The following is an 18,625-nucleotide window of genomic DNA, read 5'->3' as shown; positions in this document are numbered from 1 at the left end:
CGTGGTTTGAGCTAACATTCAAATCATTAATGGTTAATCAATTCTACATCAGTTTAAGTCTATGATCACATTCAAATCATATAATTTGGTATCAAAGCAGGTTGCGTTTGTAGAATTTTCCATTGAATGTTAACCAGGTCAAAGTCGCAATGAGGAGAATGAATACTTGAGCAGATCGATCTAGAGATTGGAAAGTGATGAGTCGTTCATAAATTGACCATGTCAGGACCTGGTGTAGGTGAAAACACTGAAACTAAGATGAGTGAAGAACAGTTTCAACAGGCATTCTTGACTATCAAACAGATTTTGGAAGAATTGCATGAAGACGAGAAGGTGAGAGATGCTTCTTCTTCAAAGACATCGAAGAAGGACAAAGGTAAAGGGAAGACTGATAAACCTCCTTCACCTCCATCATCTCCATCATCATCATCATCTTCTTATTCTTCTAGTGCAGAATCTGAAATGAAAAAGAAACCTAAGAAAACACCTCTTTTGAAACTTGATGTGAAATTTGAGTTACCTATTTATGATGGCAAAATGAATCCTAAAAAGCTAGATAACCGGAGTAAGCAGGTAGAAGTGTATTGCCGCATTTAGAACATTTCTAGTGATAAAACTAAAATTTAGTTAGCTACACTTAGAATGGGGGGAACAACTTTAATCTGGTGGGAAAGTAAAACTCAGATAGATGTAAAGCATAAAGGAAAAGTCATCTCTTCATGGTCTAAGTTTTTAAAAGCTCTTAGGAAACAATTCTATCCTTTAGGATACATGCAGCAAGCTGTTATTGATTGGCAACATCTGAGGCAGGGTAAAGGGCAGAGTGTTCAGGAGTTTACTCAGGAATTCAGAAAGAAAGAATTGGCACTTGGTATTTCAATCGATACATGTGAAACTTTGTTAAAATACATTGGCAGTTTACATTCATATTTGTAGTGTACATTATTGATTTTTAATCCTGATGATTTTGATGAGGTGTGTGTTCAGGCCATACATATTGAATCAGGTGGCAGACCATTCAAGTTTTCACTGCAGTCATCCAAAGAGTTGGAAACCAAAGATTCCAATGACAGTAAAGGGAAGAACAATTTGAAGAGAAAGAAATCAGCGAACGTTCTGAAGGAAAGACCTACTTGTTCTCATTGCAAGAGAATCGGTCATGATGAATCTAAATGTTGGAAACTTCATCTAGAACTTAAGCCCAAAAAGTTCCTTAAGGATAAGGATGAAAAGAAGGCAATTGCAGCAGTCCAACAAGATCTAGGTTCAAATTCAGGTGATGAAAGGAGGATAACTGCTATGGTTATGATAGGTAAAACTTCTGATGCTGGTTCAAGTTCGAAAACTATTGCATCTTCATCAAACATAAATCCTTCACATGAGGATAAAAGAGTTGAATTGTTTAACATAAGGATAACTTCTAAGCACACAAATATAGATACAATGTTTGACAAGGGATCATAGGCCAATCTAATATCTAAATATTTATATAAAAGTTTGGGTTTGGAAACACGAAATCATCCAAGACCTTACCCATTAGGATGGCTAAATAACTCAACTCAGATAAAAGTCACAAAACAATGTCGATTAAGATTTTCCATTACAACTAATTACATTGATGAAGTGGAATTAGATGTGGTTCTAGTAGACATATGTGGAGTTGTTTTAGGAAGTCCTTATCTTTATGATCGTGATGCAGTATTTTACAGGAGAGAACATAAATATCACCTTAAGAAAGATGGGGTTGAATTTATTGTCAGGGCCCATCAAAACAAAAAATCACTTGAATTCAATTAATGTTAATCAGATGAAGCGATTAATAAGTTTAAACAAGAGATTTGTAATGATGTGTATGAAAGGACAACATAACAATCGACGTGATGGTTGTTTAAGTTATGAGACTCAACTTAAAGATGGTTTGTTTAAAGAAATAGAAACAATTCCAATTCTATGTAAAACCAAACATCTTATTCATAAGCAGGTATTATAACATGAATTACCATTTGTGCTTAAAGCTACTCTTCCTAATTTCAGAATGAATCAATTCAGTTTTAAGTTTGGAACTTAAGAGTTACAGGGATATAGGTCAGTATTGGGGAAAGTCAGTGTTCAATTTCTCTTGTATTGTGTCACCATTTCATGTCTCAAATAGTTTGGAAACCTCTTTTCAAGTGGAGAGGAAACCTATTTGTTTTCATATCAAAACCTTTTCTAAAGTAGTGTCAAAGTGTCTAATGTGAACTTATGCATCAGAGGAAAGTGTTAATCAATGGAAACATCATTTAAATGAAGGAAAAGTGATTCAAACAAATCAACAACTAATTCGATACTTTCAGATTCAAACTAAGTTGCTGCAAATTTCACCTTACAGTTGGATAGGTTCATTGCATCAAGTTCACTTAGTAATCAGGCATTGGGAAAGTATGTTAAGTCAAATAGCTGGTTTGATGTCAAGAGTCTATTTGATTGTCTCTGTTATTTCGCAAAATAGATTGTTTATACATGTTGATGGTATTAAACAACATCCAATATAGACTGTGGTCAAAGATGTTCATGAATCACTAACTCATGGTTCTTCATGGAAAGAATTCAATTTCCATGTTTATAACAGGTTGTTTGCCCATCATCGCAAGTTGTTTATACTACAGATGGAGAGAACAGGTCACCAAATCAAAATGTGCCATGGTCAGCATCATCAAGGTCATCAATTGTACGTGATTGATCGAATGTATTGGTACAATGTCAGGTCAAGGTGGAAAGAGAGGGAGTTCTACCCTCATCGACTATTTTTTTAGTCAAACCTTTGGTGGTACAAAAGCTTTCAAGTGGAGAGGATTGATCTAGGAGGATCTCGTCAGATCAGTTGCACAGGTCATCATTAGTGTTCAGTGTCATCATCAATTCATTTCGGTGTCATCAGCTTTGACAGTGTTGGTTATGGATCAGGTTGTTCAAGTAATATTATTTTTCATGGCGCTCAGTTGACATTGGTTTTGTCATCCACTCGCAGGTTGATTATCGACATGGGTGTGTCATCCATTGCAGAGGTTTGATATGGTTCATCATCAGGTTGTCGTCGCAAATGCCACTTGTGTAGACGATGTGCATTTGGTTTTATGTCACATGTTTCTAATGTCACTTTGAGACATTTGGGGACAAATGGGTTTTGTTTTCTCTATTTTTATGAAAAGTCCTAAAAACCCTAACCTAATATATTACATCCCAAATGCATTAAAGAAAACCATTCCCTAAATATAAAACCCTAAACCTACCGTAATACAACACTATATGCTAAAAGCCTAAGTCTAAAACCCTTTATTTAGCTCTCAGGCTATGTTGTTCTAATACAATATAAAACATTACAAATAACCATAAGTCCTTTAACTGCCAAACTTAACCACGCAGGCAATTTGACCGCACTGGAGGTCTTATGACCAGAACAGGATAGACCGTCGGGTAGCAATGACTGCAGTCTTAACCGTAGCGGATACAGTGACATATGAATACTGTATGGTTAACCATCGCAACCGCAACCGCGTAGGAGGAAGCCGCTAGAGTTAACCGCACGGGAAGGACACTGACACATGCAAACAGTCACCGCGAGGGTAGCTGGAACCATCAGGGAAGATCGCAGAGGTGGCATCTGGTGGTTCAGTCGCCGACAGTCACATGTGACGGTTCTGCAACTACAGCTGGTTAACTTGATCGCTAACGGTTATGTCCTTATCCAATGTATTTTTGGGTTTTATATGGTTTGTTGTTAATTTTTTTTACAAAACTAATTCGAGGACCTTGTAACCATCATCCTAAGTGTCCTCCTGCAACTAGATCGAGCTCAAAGCCTATCTAGATTGCAACCAAACTCATCCTGAATTAAGCCAAGGTGGTTTTTATGTACCTATAGGCCTATAAGAGGCAGGTTTTCTTCATTTATCAGGAGGAGAGTAGTTTTGGTTTTTGTTTGCAGATTTTGGAGGTCATAGGCAATTTTGTTTTCAGTGTAACAGAAGCATTCAGAGTTGGAATTGGGAACCGTTATAGGCATTGGAAAGATGGTTTAGAGGGCTATCTGATGAGAATGATCAGAAGTGCCTGCATGCACATTTATACTGATGAAATATTTGTGTAATAGACCTCATCTGTTTCAATCCTAATAAAGCGTTCACCCATCTTGAAAGCGAACCCAAAGACATAGTCCGTCAGGGATGAACTCCATAATCAATTTTTTTTTCTAGTATCACTGTGTTTTTACTGTTTTAACTTCTATTATGCATCTATCTTGTGTTTAATTAGCTGTCGTAAAGTCTTTTTCTCAAGAAATTTTCCTCGATTTCCGTGCTTTGAGCTAACATTCAAATCATTAATGGTTAATCAATTCTACATCAGTTTAAGTCTATGATCACATTCAGATCAAATACCCTCACAGATAACCTTACTTTTTTTGCGACTTGGGAACCCAACCAATTCATTAGAAAAACAATATTGTGCCCAACCCAAAGTATCCCTTTCTCTAACTTGAGGTCAACCGTGCCAAGTTGGAGGTCCACCAAGTCAAATTTCAAAAAGTTTTAGAACCCTGTCAGTATTTCTGGCCTAGCGAAATTGTGAAAAATGGGTCTCAAAGTTCCACCTGTAACTTTAAGAAAATAACTGTCGTGTAAACAATGAGAGAGGCTTTTGTTTTTGGGTATGTTATGATCAAAAACCTCCTCCCATTTTCAAAATTACTTTTCCATTTGTTCAGAATCCAAGCTTGAAGTTGGTTGCACATAAACACAACAAATATTGGCAGAACCGCAACAAATAGCTGACTTAAAATTTTGATGACTTGAATGAGGTTTTGAGTGTTGTTGAAGACCCGTGAAGAAACTTGGAGATGTCCACTACACATTGGAGCCTTTAAAACATGCAAAAACATCATTTTAGCCTCTTCAAACTTGATTCCAAAACTGACCGTCTAGAAGCGCAGTGAAAAGAGCAGCAAGGAAGACACTCATATATCTTTAACCATAACACCTATGCAAAAACTCAAGGAGGTTATTGTGCTTGGTTCCATGCTTAACTAAAACCTCATTTTGTTTTCCAAAATTCATCTCCATGGATAGATTAACATATTTTACCTTTAAAAATATTTTATTCATATTTTATCAAAATAAATTAACCACCATAGCTATTGTCCATAATTGTTGAATTAGGATGCACAGAATGGAGATTTCCAACTCAATTACCCAAACAAAAAAAGATGAAGCTCTATTGCAGAAACTCCACACCAATAATTTTACTAGTTGGTTAAAACAACAGGTAATGATATTATTTATATTATAAGTGTACTAAAAAATCAGTATATGGGAATATTGTCATATAGGAAATTAAATATTTTTTTAGAGGTAGAATGTTTGAATTCTAACTACTTATAAAAATATAAAACTATACAGGTGGAAGGAGATGGAAAGGTGTCTAATACACTTAAATGGCTAGCGTGTGGCCCCAAGAAATTTTTGAATAAGTACAAGGGTTTCCTAATCAATGGTTATAGATTCCATACAAAAAGCATAGAGAATGAGAGAACCACCCAAAATAGTGGCGTGTGTATGGAAGCTCAAATAATGATGAGGTCAAGTTCCAAAGATGCAAACCCTGTACCTCAAAACACAACATTTTATGGAGTTCTAGAAGAAATAATTACATTGGACTATTTTTGTATGGAGTACACTTTGTTCAAATGTAATTGGATTGACGTACACAATAAGGGAGGGATAAAAATTGGTGATTTGGGTTTTACAATGGTGAATATGAAGAAAGGCTTAAGTCAAAATCATTGGCAAGATGATCCATTTATTCTAGCATCACAAGTTAAACAAGTATTCTATGTACAAGATCCAGTTGAGACTGACTGATATGTATGTTATCGGGAAATCTAGTGTCTATGTAGAGCTGCTAGTCCCACTAAGGCTGGTAGCTACCTTAGAAACAAAAAAACTTAAACCACTTTCGTTTTCCTTTATGAGAGATAGATAAGAGGGGAAAGAAGGAGACCAACCTCTGTCTTGCGCTTGGTTCCTTGCTTGATTCCTCTCCCTTCTGGTAGATATTTGCCACTTTCTTACTCGTTTACCCAGCTTCAAAGAGTACCTATAGAATCAAAGCATCATAACACTATCCAAGAACAAAGATCTACTATCATAAACAATATAGGACCAGATATATATTGACCACACAAATGCATATATCATCAATCATACAAGAATGTGGAGGAAAACTCGAATAGCTTTATTAATAATCAAGAATAGCAAAGAGGATTACAACCAATTTTTCTGACCCAGCGTCATCCTCTCAACAAGAAAGCCCTTCTTCACCTCATGAAAAGCTTAGATCACCCAACACTATGATGTTACACTTGGAGATTGATGATCTCTTACTCATCCCTGGGCGAATGCAGAGAGGCAAGTGTCACAGGAGAAGTTTCTGGACGATTCCATGATCCTCCACCTTGCAGACTGACCCTGCCATTTGTCCACTCTCGCCCTTCACACCCCATAGAAGGGATTTTCAGTATGCATCGCACCTCCCGTGTGCATTTAGGTGGGATGCAACGCACTTTGACCATGGAGCAGGTGAGATGGTCCAATTTTGACCAGTTCTGAGTAGTTTTTCATGGAGAACTTCTGGGAGATGATGTAATCAGCTGACCTTGTTCTTTTAGGGGTTGGAACAAAACTTTTAGGGACTTAAGAGCCCTTGGTTTATGGACATTGATGATTGGGGTTGCAGTGCCCAAAAATGTCTGTAACAATGTAGTGTTAACATGTCCTCCAAAAGGATTTAGAAATAATACATCATATGAACCCGAGTATGCAGATTTGTCACATGTTGTAGACTTTCAAGAAACAAAATGTGTAAGTGAAGAACATGTCGATGATGTAAATGCCAACATTGACATGAACGTGGATTATGTCTATTCAGATTGTGAAGGAATATGGTTGAATATTAAGAAACAAAAGATATAGATTTTTCTATTTTGTTTTGAGAACTCCAAAGTTGATATTTGGTTATGAAGAGAGATTCCTTTGTTTCCTATCTATAAAATGTTTTGGATCCATTTAGTAGATCAATTTTTAGTCCCTGCCTCCGACAGAGACTATTTTTTTCAGCTTGCACCATTAATCTTGTCAAATTGAACACATAAAAAATTGATATGTGAGAAGTTTCTCTAACTTTTATATTTTTATATATTTTTAAGATTGAAATGAGAATTTTCTATATTATTATTAGACCAAAGCCCTAAAATTTACTCATTTAAAAGAACCCGGAAAAATAAAAATTTATTGGGCACATGCCATTTGTTTAGCCTTCTTTTGCGACTATTGGTTCCGCACATTCAAACAAACAGAGGTAGGTCTTGGGAATGATGTGGGTGCGCTAAGGAGATCACCTACCTCTTGATTGCATTGGACTTATGCATGTTGGATGTGTAATGCCCAACAACAACATATTTTTATCTCATGAGGAGAAAAGTTGCTATAATATAGTAGGGCTCATCTTGGGACACTACTAGCAGCTCTACTACGGGATGTCGCTTACTCATCTCATCAAGGACACCTCAAATAGGTCATATATATCACATATATTTGAAATTTCTCTTGTTTATTACGAGATATCCTCATAGATCAATTTTAGGAAATTCCATTCTAACTAAATAAGAAGAATCTTCTTTTTTGATCCTCGATGAAGAAAAATAATGGTCATTGATACATCGAAAATAGATTTTTGCTATTGCAAAATGCCAAATGATAAGGGTTTTGATTTAAGATAATATGATCTAGTCCCAATGATGTATTCTTTTCATCATAGTTGTAAGGATGAGAAGAGGTTTGCACTGCGAACCTTAGCTAGCAGGAAGGAATTGTTGGTTGAATCTAATCAACTAGTAGTGGTAACCTCATCCCAATTGGCTAATGCTATATGTTGGATGAACTTGTTTGCACCGCTTGTTGGTTCTTAACTTCTTTTATGCCTTCTTTTATGGCAAAACATCTTATTGTTGTCCCTTAATGGAAGACGAGTAAAACATAGATATCGGGAAAGCTCTATCTCTGCCTATTCCAAAAGGTTAGAGCAGCATCCACACACACATAGGAGGAGTAAACTTATCCCTAACATATATGGTATGCCTAGGCCAAGGAGATACTTATCACTGATGTAAATTGGCTTTGATGTGGAGACTATGAAAAATAATAATATCATATGGCACATTAGACACACTGAATGGGGTTGAAACCCTCCTCTTGCATAGATACACACCTTAACACAGGGTGAAACCCTCACAAATAAATAGGACACCCTTAATGGCTCTGACAAGCCTCTGACCTCCCTCCATATAACACTTGACGGGTTGAAACCATACAACTGGAATTAAGGAAGGAAGGATGGGTTCACATTTTGGTTGCAGACCATCATAGTTGGATGGGGAAAGTTCAACATCTCGATGCAAGTTTCGTCGATCCTCTCAATCGAAGGAATCCTACCACTATTATGGAAACCCCCAAAAATGCTAGTTTTCCCATTTGATATCGTGAATGTGGGATTTCCTCATTGAACCACTCAAAATTAGGTTTTGACATTATGGCAAAATGTTAAATGAGAGGGATCTGATGGAGTAACTATCATGCTAACTATTGAGAAGTAAGGAGGGGTTCGCATAACGGACCATAATAGTAGGCATGAAGGAATTGGTGTTTTCATAGATCTCAACCATAGATCTCAACCATAACTGCTCTCATGGTGGTTCCCTTTCATGGTGGATAATTCAGTTTAACCACCTCATCAACTATGCGGTTACTCAAACACCTCTCCTATTTGTTTTATTGAACCTCACTAACTTCATGGGGAACAACACATTTGGATATCCAAACATCCATATGGAAAAGATCTGGCTCGATCGAACTCAAAGAAAGCCAAGGTGACACTCCCTAACACTCCCTGACACACATTGTCACACTCTGGAACTTGGCACAATCTTGCCATGTCACCCTGGCACTCTAGCATTCCTTAGCACTACCTAACATACCTTGTCACTCCCTCCTTAGCACACTTATAACTCACTGGCACTCCTTGTCACACACTCTTGTTCATTCATTTCCATGCATTTGAAACTAGCACTCCCTTGTGTTTCCTTGTGACTCCATAATACTCCTTGATATGCATTGGCACACCATAGCACCTAACACATCTTGGCATGTTGCTTTGGACTCTAGCATGCCTTAGCACTACCCAACATACCTTGTCACTTCCTCCTTAGAACACTTGGAGCTCATTGACACTTCTTGTCACAAACTCTTATTCATTCATTTCCATGCATTAATTGACTTAGTGCTTCCTTTTGTTTCCATCACACTCCCAAACACTTCCTAGCACATGTTGGCACACCTTGGCACCTAATACATCTTGGCCACATGTCACCCTAGCACTCTAGCATGACTTAGCGCTGCCTAGCATGCCATGTCACTCCCTCACTCTAGTTGAAGATTCATGTTTTCCAATTTTCCAAAAAATCGTCGTTTAGGGCCTCAAAACGACTTCGGAAGTTTAGGATGTGAAAAGCCACTAAAAATAATAACTTGTGCTACAATTAAGGAAACTGAAAAACTGAAAGAAAAAATGGCGGGGGTCCAAGTGGAATAGGCGCGTGGCCATCAATATCCACTTGGATCATGCCCCCCCCCTTAGGAATAAATGGTCCCCATTGCATTGAGTGCCTCCATGAGATGGGAAAACTTCTATTGAACTTAGTCCGTGGTGAGCCACTTGCCTTGGTGCAGGAGATGGCCAACTTTGACAACTTGATACAATTGGATCTTCTGCTGGCGAGTTTTATTGATCTGTGTGTCCATGATCTGATCAGTTAAGACATATGTTAGCTAATTAGTTTACACATATGAATTACCACTAGTTGAAGAAGTATAGGTGCCCTGGATCAAAGATGATATCTTAACACAATTTATCGACACTTGAACATAGTTGCCATGGATCTCATGGACAAAATAAGGAGAGACTCTTTGAATCTTAGGAAACATTTTCTCATAATCTACTTAATCTACAAGTGGTAGGGCTTCAATTTTTTCCATTTACTGGGAAATCTCACCCAAAAAGTCAACCATTGAAGATTCAATCCTATGCTAAATCACACCTACCTTCTCATTTTTAAGATCTTCATGAGCTTTCACCTATGAACCTTAAAGTCAGTGCCCTTTAGCACCTCGAATGGTGGAATAGAAGGCATTGAAATAGGAGGTAAACTCCATTCCCCTTCACATTTGTCAATATCTCTAGAGACACCTACAGTCTATACCCCTCCCTTGATTCAACATGATTCCACTTCCTTTACAAAACCTCTCTTTAGGGGCATCCTCATAGGAAGAGCTTGTGGTTGAAATATTACAATAAAAAAATGGGGCACATCATCTCTTTACAGGGTTTTAAGAGAAGGGTATTGGAAAATAACGGTCTTATCCTCTATAGCCCTTAATACCTTCTCAATGCATAAGCGAAACAACATAGTGATAACTGGACCCAAACATAGATCTCAACATTCAAGTCCAAACTAAAATAGAAAGAATCACACCATGGATTAAGAATTGGCATTTGGTTTTCATAAAACCAAGAACCTCCTTTCAATATTACGACCTTTCTTTTAGCATTCTCAAAAGGAAGGTTTAAAACCCACATTAAAAATGGGAGATTTTCACCTTAGCATTTGCAACCTTTGCCTAAGGCAAATCTATCTAATTGACTATTCTAGATATGTTAGGTCTCAGAATTCTAGAGTAGCCAATCAATGCCTTTGAGAGGCCAACTCCCTAGCTCCAACTAAAATTTAGTCCTATTGAAGAGGCAACTTGAATAATCCTTCTAAAAGGAGACATTTTTCATTTCTTTTGATTAATTTACAACAAACTTCAATGCCTCTTCTTTCTTATCTTCCTCTTCCATTCCCAAACAAAAAAATCATTAATCTTATATCATAAACACTCTATATAGATAAGCATTGGAATCATTTTCCTCAACTCATGGGGTACCTTTACACCTCAACCCATGCAAGTGGACCTAAGTCCATGGTACAACCCATCACACTCTAAGATTGTTCTAATTGTATCCTCAAAACTAGGGCATAAGACACCTTACAGTGCAAAATGGTCAAGCCATCTCAAACTTATGGGCTTTTTCCCTTCATGGAACACATTCTAGCTAGTTCTCATAAAACATAATGCACTAACACCACTAACACACACCAAAAGTCCAAGATACTCGTAAGATGCGACCCACACCCAAGTGCTTAGACTACACCTTCATAAAATACACCTTCAACTTTGGATATCCAAAAACAATAATATCCTAACCCAATATGACCTATTTTTTTAGATTTTTGCAATTCACTCCTTATCAAATCCTTGCACCTCCTTAACACCCCATGAGAAATCTACTTGAATGATCACCTTCCAAGTTCAAACACGAAAAAACCACCTATATATGTTGCAACAACCTTGCCAACTTCTTTAGTGGGTTGCACATATATTTCACATTTCTTCTTCACCTTGCAAAGTGGTAGTGCAAGGATAGGGTATCAACTTCAATCAAGGAATGTTAACTTAGTAACACTACCAAGTTGCCTTCCCACAACTTGTCAAATGTCTTAAGTTAGCTTCACAACTTCTCATGGTGCATAACATGCTTGTATACACCTCTAAGTGAGACCACAACCCCCCAACCCCTCTAACTATTCCACCTCTTCAACCCTTGTTAGAGTCTTTTTGGACGTGTACCCATGCCTCAAGTAGAACATAACACTAGCATCCCAAACCTGCACGCTCATTCCATCTTTTAATGCCTCATTGAAACCATATTATCACATTGCTTAAAATGAAATGTTTACATCTTAAGGCAAAGCATCTACTTTTCGTATGACAACCTAAACTATGCGAGTAACATGGAGAGGACTCCATTTTCTCAAGAGAAAAATATCGGGTCTTACAAACCCATTCATACAACAATTTGAATATATTTAACCTAAAGAAGGGTACATACCCTACTCCTGCCAAATTTTCATATAACTTTTAAGAAACTAACACATGTTTTTAATTATTAAATCTTTACTATAGACTCTCTTTTGTTTGCACCCACCTAATATGCAAGAACACTTAAATATTTTCAATACAAACAAATTAAGAGCACATGTTTCCTTCTTACACTTAAATGTTTTCAATACAAAGAACTTGTTTCCTTCTAATAACATTCAAATTCCAAAAATACAATATATGTACCTCCATAAATTTTAATAACAAAATAACATTCAAATTTTCCAAAAATACAATACATCTACCTCCATAAACTTTAATAACAAAATCGTTACATAAAAATGATAATCTTAAAATTAGATTATTGTTAGGATGATCTTTCAAACCCAACCAAAAACACGCATGAGGGTGATAGTTTATCAAATGAAACTAAAAAACTTAGTATGAAAGTGAAAATGGGCTCTAGTTTACCAAATGAAACTAAGAACTTAGCGCAAAAGTGAAAATGGGCGCTACTTTATCAAATGAAACTAAAAGCTTAGTGTTGTTTTATCAAATGAAACTAAAAACTTAGTATGAAAGTTAAAATGGGTGTTAGTTTATCAAATGAAACTAAAAACTTAGTATGAAAGTGAAAGTGGGCGCTAGTTTATCAAATGAAACTAAAAAATTAGTATGAAAGTGAAAATAAAATAATGTATTTAAGTGAACATAAAATAATGTATGTAGATCCAGCTAACAACGTGGAAGCACATCCTATTGACCAAGTGGAAGCTACAGTTCTGATTGAAGCGCATCCTATTGACCAAGTGGAAGCTAAAGTTCCGATTGAAGCAGCCAGGATATTTCTTTGAAGCACGCCCTATTGAACAAGTGGAAGCTACAGTTCTGATTGAAGTAGTTGGGATATTTCTTTGAAGCGCATCCTATTGACCAAGTGGTTGTTACAGTTCTGATTGAAGCAGTCGGGATATTTCTTTCCTTGGTTACCTCACCTTTCCTTAGTGGATTAAGCCCAAAAAGAGAATATAAGAAATCTAGCGGTTTATGTCACAGAGGTCAAGGCAGAGTGAAAGGTAAAGGCATACAAGATCTAAAATGCCTCAGAGAATAAAACTAAAATCCCCTAGAGAACCATCTATGAAGGAATAGGCCTACCTTATGGATGCCACTTGCTACCTGTTGGGAAAACCTCCCCTTCATTATGCTCTTACCTGAGTTATGGAGGAAAATTTTGGCATATTTAAAAAAATTAAGCATTAATTTTTCTTTATGAAACCCCTCCCAGCCCGAATATTCATTTAATATTCTAGAATAGGTAGTGTATGTTCAATTTTCAACAGGTGGGAGTGAAAAATAGATTGAAGAGATCACAGGTGGGAGCGAAAACTAGATGAAGATATTTACAAATGAGGGTTTTACCAGTGGCAAACCCAGTACCAAATCCCATCCGATCTTCAGTTTGTTGATAGTGCCAAGGTATGTTTCATATTTATCTTCACTACATTTCCCTCATTTTCATTTCCCCCATTTTCAGTCTTCGACGCAGAGAGGAGTACACACATCTCAGGTCTCTGGTTCAACATCCACTGTTTTTTTCATCCACACTTGTATGTTTAGGCTTTAATCTCTATGCTGCATTTTGTTACTGTTTGTAGTCATGGCATTAGAATTTGATGATTTTGATAGGCCATTTATCATATTGAAGGAGCAAGTGCAAAAAATCTGAATGAGAGACTTAGATGCTCAGAAGGCCAACATTGCAGCTATCAAGGCCATCGTGAGAATCCTTTGCACCTCACTCGGATCCATGCTCTTGAGCCTCAATCTCAACTTCTAGCTCGAGTAGTCCGGTCGGCTGGTACACAATCACCCACCATTGGACTAGCAACTTTATCACAAGAAGCATCCATAAAGAACACTGGGATTCGAAGTTTAGGAACAACCACAAGTTCTTTGGAAGAACCTATAACACCACTTGTCCATGTAAAGTATACACAACTTCTTATTGACGGACAATTTGTTAATGTGGATTCTAGAAAAACATTTCCAACATTGGATCCCATAACAGGGGATTTGATTGTTAATGTGGTTGAAGGTGATGCATAAGACGTGGATAGGGCTGTAAAGGCAGTGCAGAAAGCCTTTGACGAGGGCCCATGGCCAAAAAATAACTGCTTATGAGAGATCGTGTATTATGCTCCGGTTCGCTAACTTGCTTGAAAAGCATAATGACGAGATTACAGCCTTGGAAACATGGGACAATTGGAAGCCTTATGAGCAAGCAACCTTGGTTGAAGTGCCAATGACAGTGTGACTATTTCGCTACTATGCAGGGTGGGAAGATAAAATAAATGGCCTTACAATTCCAGCTGATGGACCTTATCATTGTCAAACATTACATTAGCCTATTGGAGTTGCATGTCAAATCATCCCTTGAAATTTTCCACTACTTATGTTTGCTTGGAAAGTTGGTCCTGCACTAGCTTGTTGGAACAATATTGTATTAAAGAGTGTTGAGCAGACACCATTAAAAAATCTTTATGCAGCAAAAATTTTCCATGAGGCTAGACTGCCTTTAGGAGTTCTGAATGTCATTTTGGAATATGGTCCAATTGCGAGAGCTGCAGTTGCAAGACACATGGATATTGATAAGGTTGTTTTACACGTTCAACTACTACTGGTGAAACAGTGCTAGAGTTAGCTTCCAAGAGAAAACTTAAGCCAGTGACATTGGAACTTGGAGGAAAGTTCCCTTTTATTGTATGCGAAGATGTTGATGTCGATCAAGCCGTGGAGCTCACTCACTTTGCATTATTTTTCAATTAGGGTCAATGCTGCTGTGTCAAGTCACGAACCTTTGTACATGAGAGTATCCATGATGCACAATGTTTAAGTCGGGTTGTCGGTGATCCTTTTAGAAAAGGTGTTGAGAAAGGTCCTCAAATTGACCAGGATCAGTTTAACAAGGTTATGATTTATATCAAGGTTGGGAGGGAGAGTGGTGCAAAACTTGTAACAAGGGGCGACAAAATTGGTACCAAGGGATTCTATATTATGCCTACCATTTTCTTAGAAGTTAAGGATGACATGGCCATAGCTACTGACGAAATATTTGGTCTAGTACAGTCAATTATAAAATTAAAAACTTTAGACGAATTAATAAAGCGGGCGAATGCTACTCATTATGGGTTGACAATAGGAGTTTTTACAAAGAATATAGAGACCGTGAACGCTCTTACTCGGGAATTACGTGTCAAAACAGTTTGGGTTAATTACTTTGACATTTTTGATGCTGGTATACGTTTTGGTGGATATAAAATGAGTGGCACTGGAAGAGAGAAGGGTATCTACATTCTCAATAACTACTTACAGATTAAAGTCGTTATCTCTCCTTTGAAGAATCTAGCCTGGTTGTAGGTGTTAGTTCCTACAAATGGTTCTATTGTGTGGGGGAACATATTCAGTTCCTGATGGTCTTGTCAAGTCAGTATAATTTGAATTTAGCTTTCTCTGTCAATAATAATGTATATGACCTTCAGATAGGTGTGATGCTCTTGTTTTCCTGTGAACCTGCACAGTCATGTCTCTGTAAGATTCTGTAGTTTCATAATTTGGAACTCAATTATCATGGCCATATAAAATGAAGGGTGTCATAGTTTCTGCCATGTTTTATGGTTCTTGTTTTTCTATGAAGGTGCATAGTCATGTCTCTGCAAGACTCTGTAGATTCAGAATTTGGAACTCAATTATCATGTTCATATCAAAACAAAAAAAATTCATGTTAGTTCAGAGCAACACAATAGAAATAAAACTTTTCTAGCAACAGACAAACATCACAGATAATGGAGCAACAAAAACATTACTCAATCATATTCTATACTCAATCACAGATAGTAGAAGAGATAAATTGACAGCAGAAAATAAAACAAATAACTGGAGAACAAAAATCACTTCATATTGCACAACGGGCCTGGGCCTTGGCTTGCCTTTCTTAGGCTGAGAAAATACAAATTTATTGAGGATGATGCTTAGGCTAAGAAAATACAAATTTATTGAGGCTGAAGGGGGATCTAGAATCCTGCATGTGTTGTGATTTAGATGAAGATCGAGAAACGAATGGAAATTTGGTAGATTCGATGCGAGTGTGGCGGTGACAGTTGGGACGACGGAGTGTCGGGGGGTCGGTACCAACATTAACACAATGTGATTCGATTTGGCTTCACACTTAACAATAGTGTCTATTCACTTTTCAACAGGCCGAAGTGAAAACTAGATTGTTCACTTTTCAACAGGCGAGAGTGAAAACTAGATTGAAGAGATCACAGGCAGGAGTGAAAACTAGATTGAAGAGATTTACGAATGAGGGTTTTACTCATAGTAAACCTAGTATCGAACCCCATCCGATCTTCAGTCCATTGACGGTGCCAAGATCTGTTTCACATTTAACTTCATTGCATTTCTCTCATTTTCATTTCCCTCATTTTCAGTCTTTGATGAAGAGAGGAGTACACACATCTCAGGTCTTTGGTTCAACATCCACTGTCTTTTTGCACCCACACTTGTATGTTTAATATTTAATCACTTGTATGTTTAGGCTATAATCTCTATGCTGCATTTTGTTTCTATTTGTAGGCATTGTGTTGGCATTTGATGAGTTTGAGAGGCCATTGTTGACTTGATGGGCCCTGACCCAGGTTCAGTGTTAGTCAGCCAAGAAAATCCCTACACTACTAGCCCTTTCGACATTAGTCCGCGGAGCGCGGACCGAAGTCTCACCCGAAGTAGTATGGGGGGATTCAGGAACCAAGTTTCCGTACCCTGAGATGGTCATGATGTCGGTTTTATACCTTCAACCCTTCCTTCGTGAAGATCGATAAGCCTTTAGGGCTATTGATGTACTTTATCTTCTGTCTCTTAGAACCCTCGCGAAGGTATACGACTATCCTTCGCGTAACCCTACCTAGTGGCTCAGGTACTTACGCGCCTTTGCTACTGTGTTATTGTATAATTTCCTGAATTATCTTAAGTGTTCACCAAATTTACCATGCAGTTAAGATTATCTTTGTGTATACATATATCATTATTTGCGTTCATATAACAGATAGAAACATATACATTCGTGCATCAAATTAACATTATAACATAAACCCAGAACTTAACATAACATAATCACATGCGATCAACAGAGGAAAAATACACAGTAATTTCAGAATAATTCTCTTTATTGATGATTCAGATTCTCAATACAAACTCTATCTGCCTTGCACACAGAGCTTCAGGGGTCCGTGCACTCAACTGCATACTTCTACCCTAGGAATCTGCGCACTCGGCTGTAGAGCCTCTTCCTACGCTAAGACTCTCACGCTTAGCTCTTTACAAACTCATCAAATACTTCAACTTCACTTCCTTTTTTCCTTGGACTCCTCTAACACCTCCTTTTTATACAATCCCATGGTCCACGGACCAAGGGCGGATCTCTAAAACCAACACAACCTATCTAGACTAAGGGAAGAAAACCCTTTTTGAATCTTGATATCTTCAAACTCCATGACCACAAAATGCAGAGACTTTACTTTTTTTTATAGAAACATCGGGCCTTCTGCCCGAAAACTTGGGTTTTTAACCCCAAAATTGACCATTAGGGGACCCGTTCCCAACAGGCCCCCAACACAAACATGGTGACTCACACTCGAGTCACTTTGTTGGCGTGAGATCTTGTCATGAAGACCTCCCAGCTTGACTTGGACAATTGCTACCTCAGTGGTGCACTGTGTTTCCACCTGCTTCATCTCCTTAGCTAACTACTCTGTCGTTGGCCCTGCGCTGTCTGACCTAATATTCTGCTGAGTCTCCTGTAGACTAGCCAGCTTGCCTTCAATAGTGGTTGTGATCAAGTAGGCCTCGTCCAACCAAGGCTTCAAGCGAGTCTTCAGCATGGCTTCCTTTTGCTGAGCTGCATCTACCTGCTCTTTCAACACCTTGGACTCCTGCAACTTAACTAACTTGTGCGTGATGGCGATAGTGCGTGTTATCGCTTTGACTTTGTCGTAACACTGTTGTAGCTCCCGTGCTTCTGTTTCCAGCCGCTGTACATTAGGATCTTCTTGCAGGTAGGTGACTACCTCAAGCAACTACTTGAAGAGAGTGGTATAGTCCTTCACTACACTCTCTATTACTGCTACCGCATCTTTCACAACGGTCTTGCGCAGCTCTCTGATCTACATCAGAGTCGAAAACTGGGCCTTTAACTACAACTCTGCAATTTTGAGGTTTAGCTCAAGCTGAAACTTCGGTAATTCAGTTCATGCATCACACAATGTAGCAACGAGCTTCCGAACCCTCACTTCTATCAGCTTAGCCTCGGGAATGCCCAGCTTCGGGATAGTCGTGCACGCCTCAGCCATGACTGTGGCAATGCGTTGGTTCTTGTCTGTAATGTCTTTGACAAGGTTAAGGGTAGAGTCTCTTGGACAGTTAGCTGGGCGTTGTTGACCTTATGTTCGCTGATCACCTGTAATGCATGCTGTTCACAGGCTCGAAGTTCCGCGATC

The 18,625-nt window shown here is 38.0% G+C and overlaps 1 pseudogene; it reads left to right on the top strand.

Moving 5' to 3' along the window:
* Positions 1 to 219: 219 nt before the first annotated feature.
* On the top strand, positions 220 to 15,696 carry LOC149181085 (benzaldehyde dehydrogenase, mitochondrial pseudogene; annotated as a pseudogene).
* Positions 15,697 to 18,625: the final 2,929 nt, after the last annotated feature.

Source organism: Pinus tabuliformis, chromosome 3_2 (assembly GCF_031772625.1).
Source record: "Pinus tabuliformis cultivar Carrire ecotype Pingquan chromosome 3_2, CPIR1, whole genome shotgun sequence".
Classification (NCBI taxonomy): Eukaryota; Viridiplantae; Streptophyta; class Pinopsida; order Pinales; family Pinaceae; genus Pinus; species Pinus tabuliformis.
This window is presented reverse-complemented; position numbering and strand designations above follow the sequence as displayed.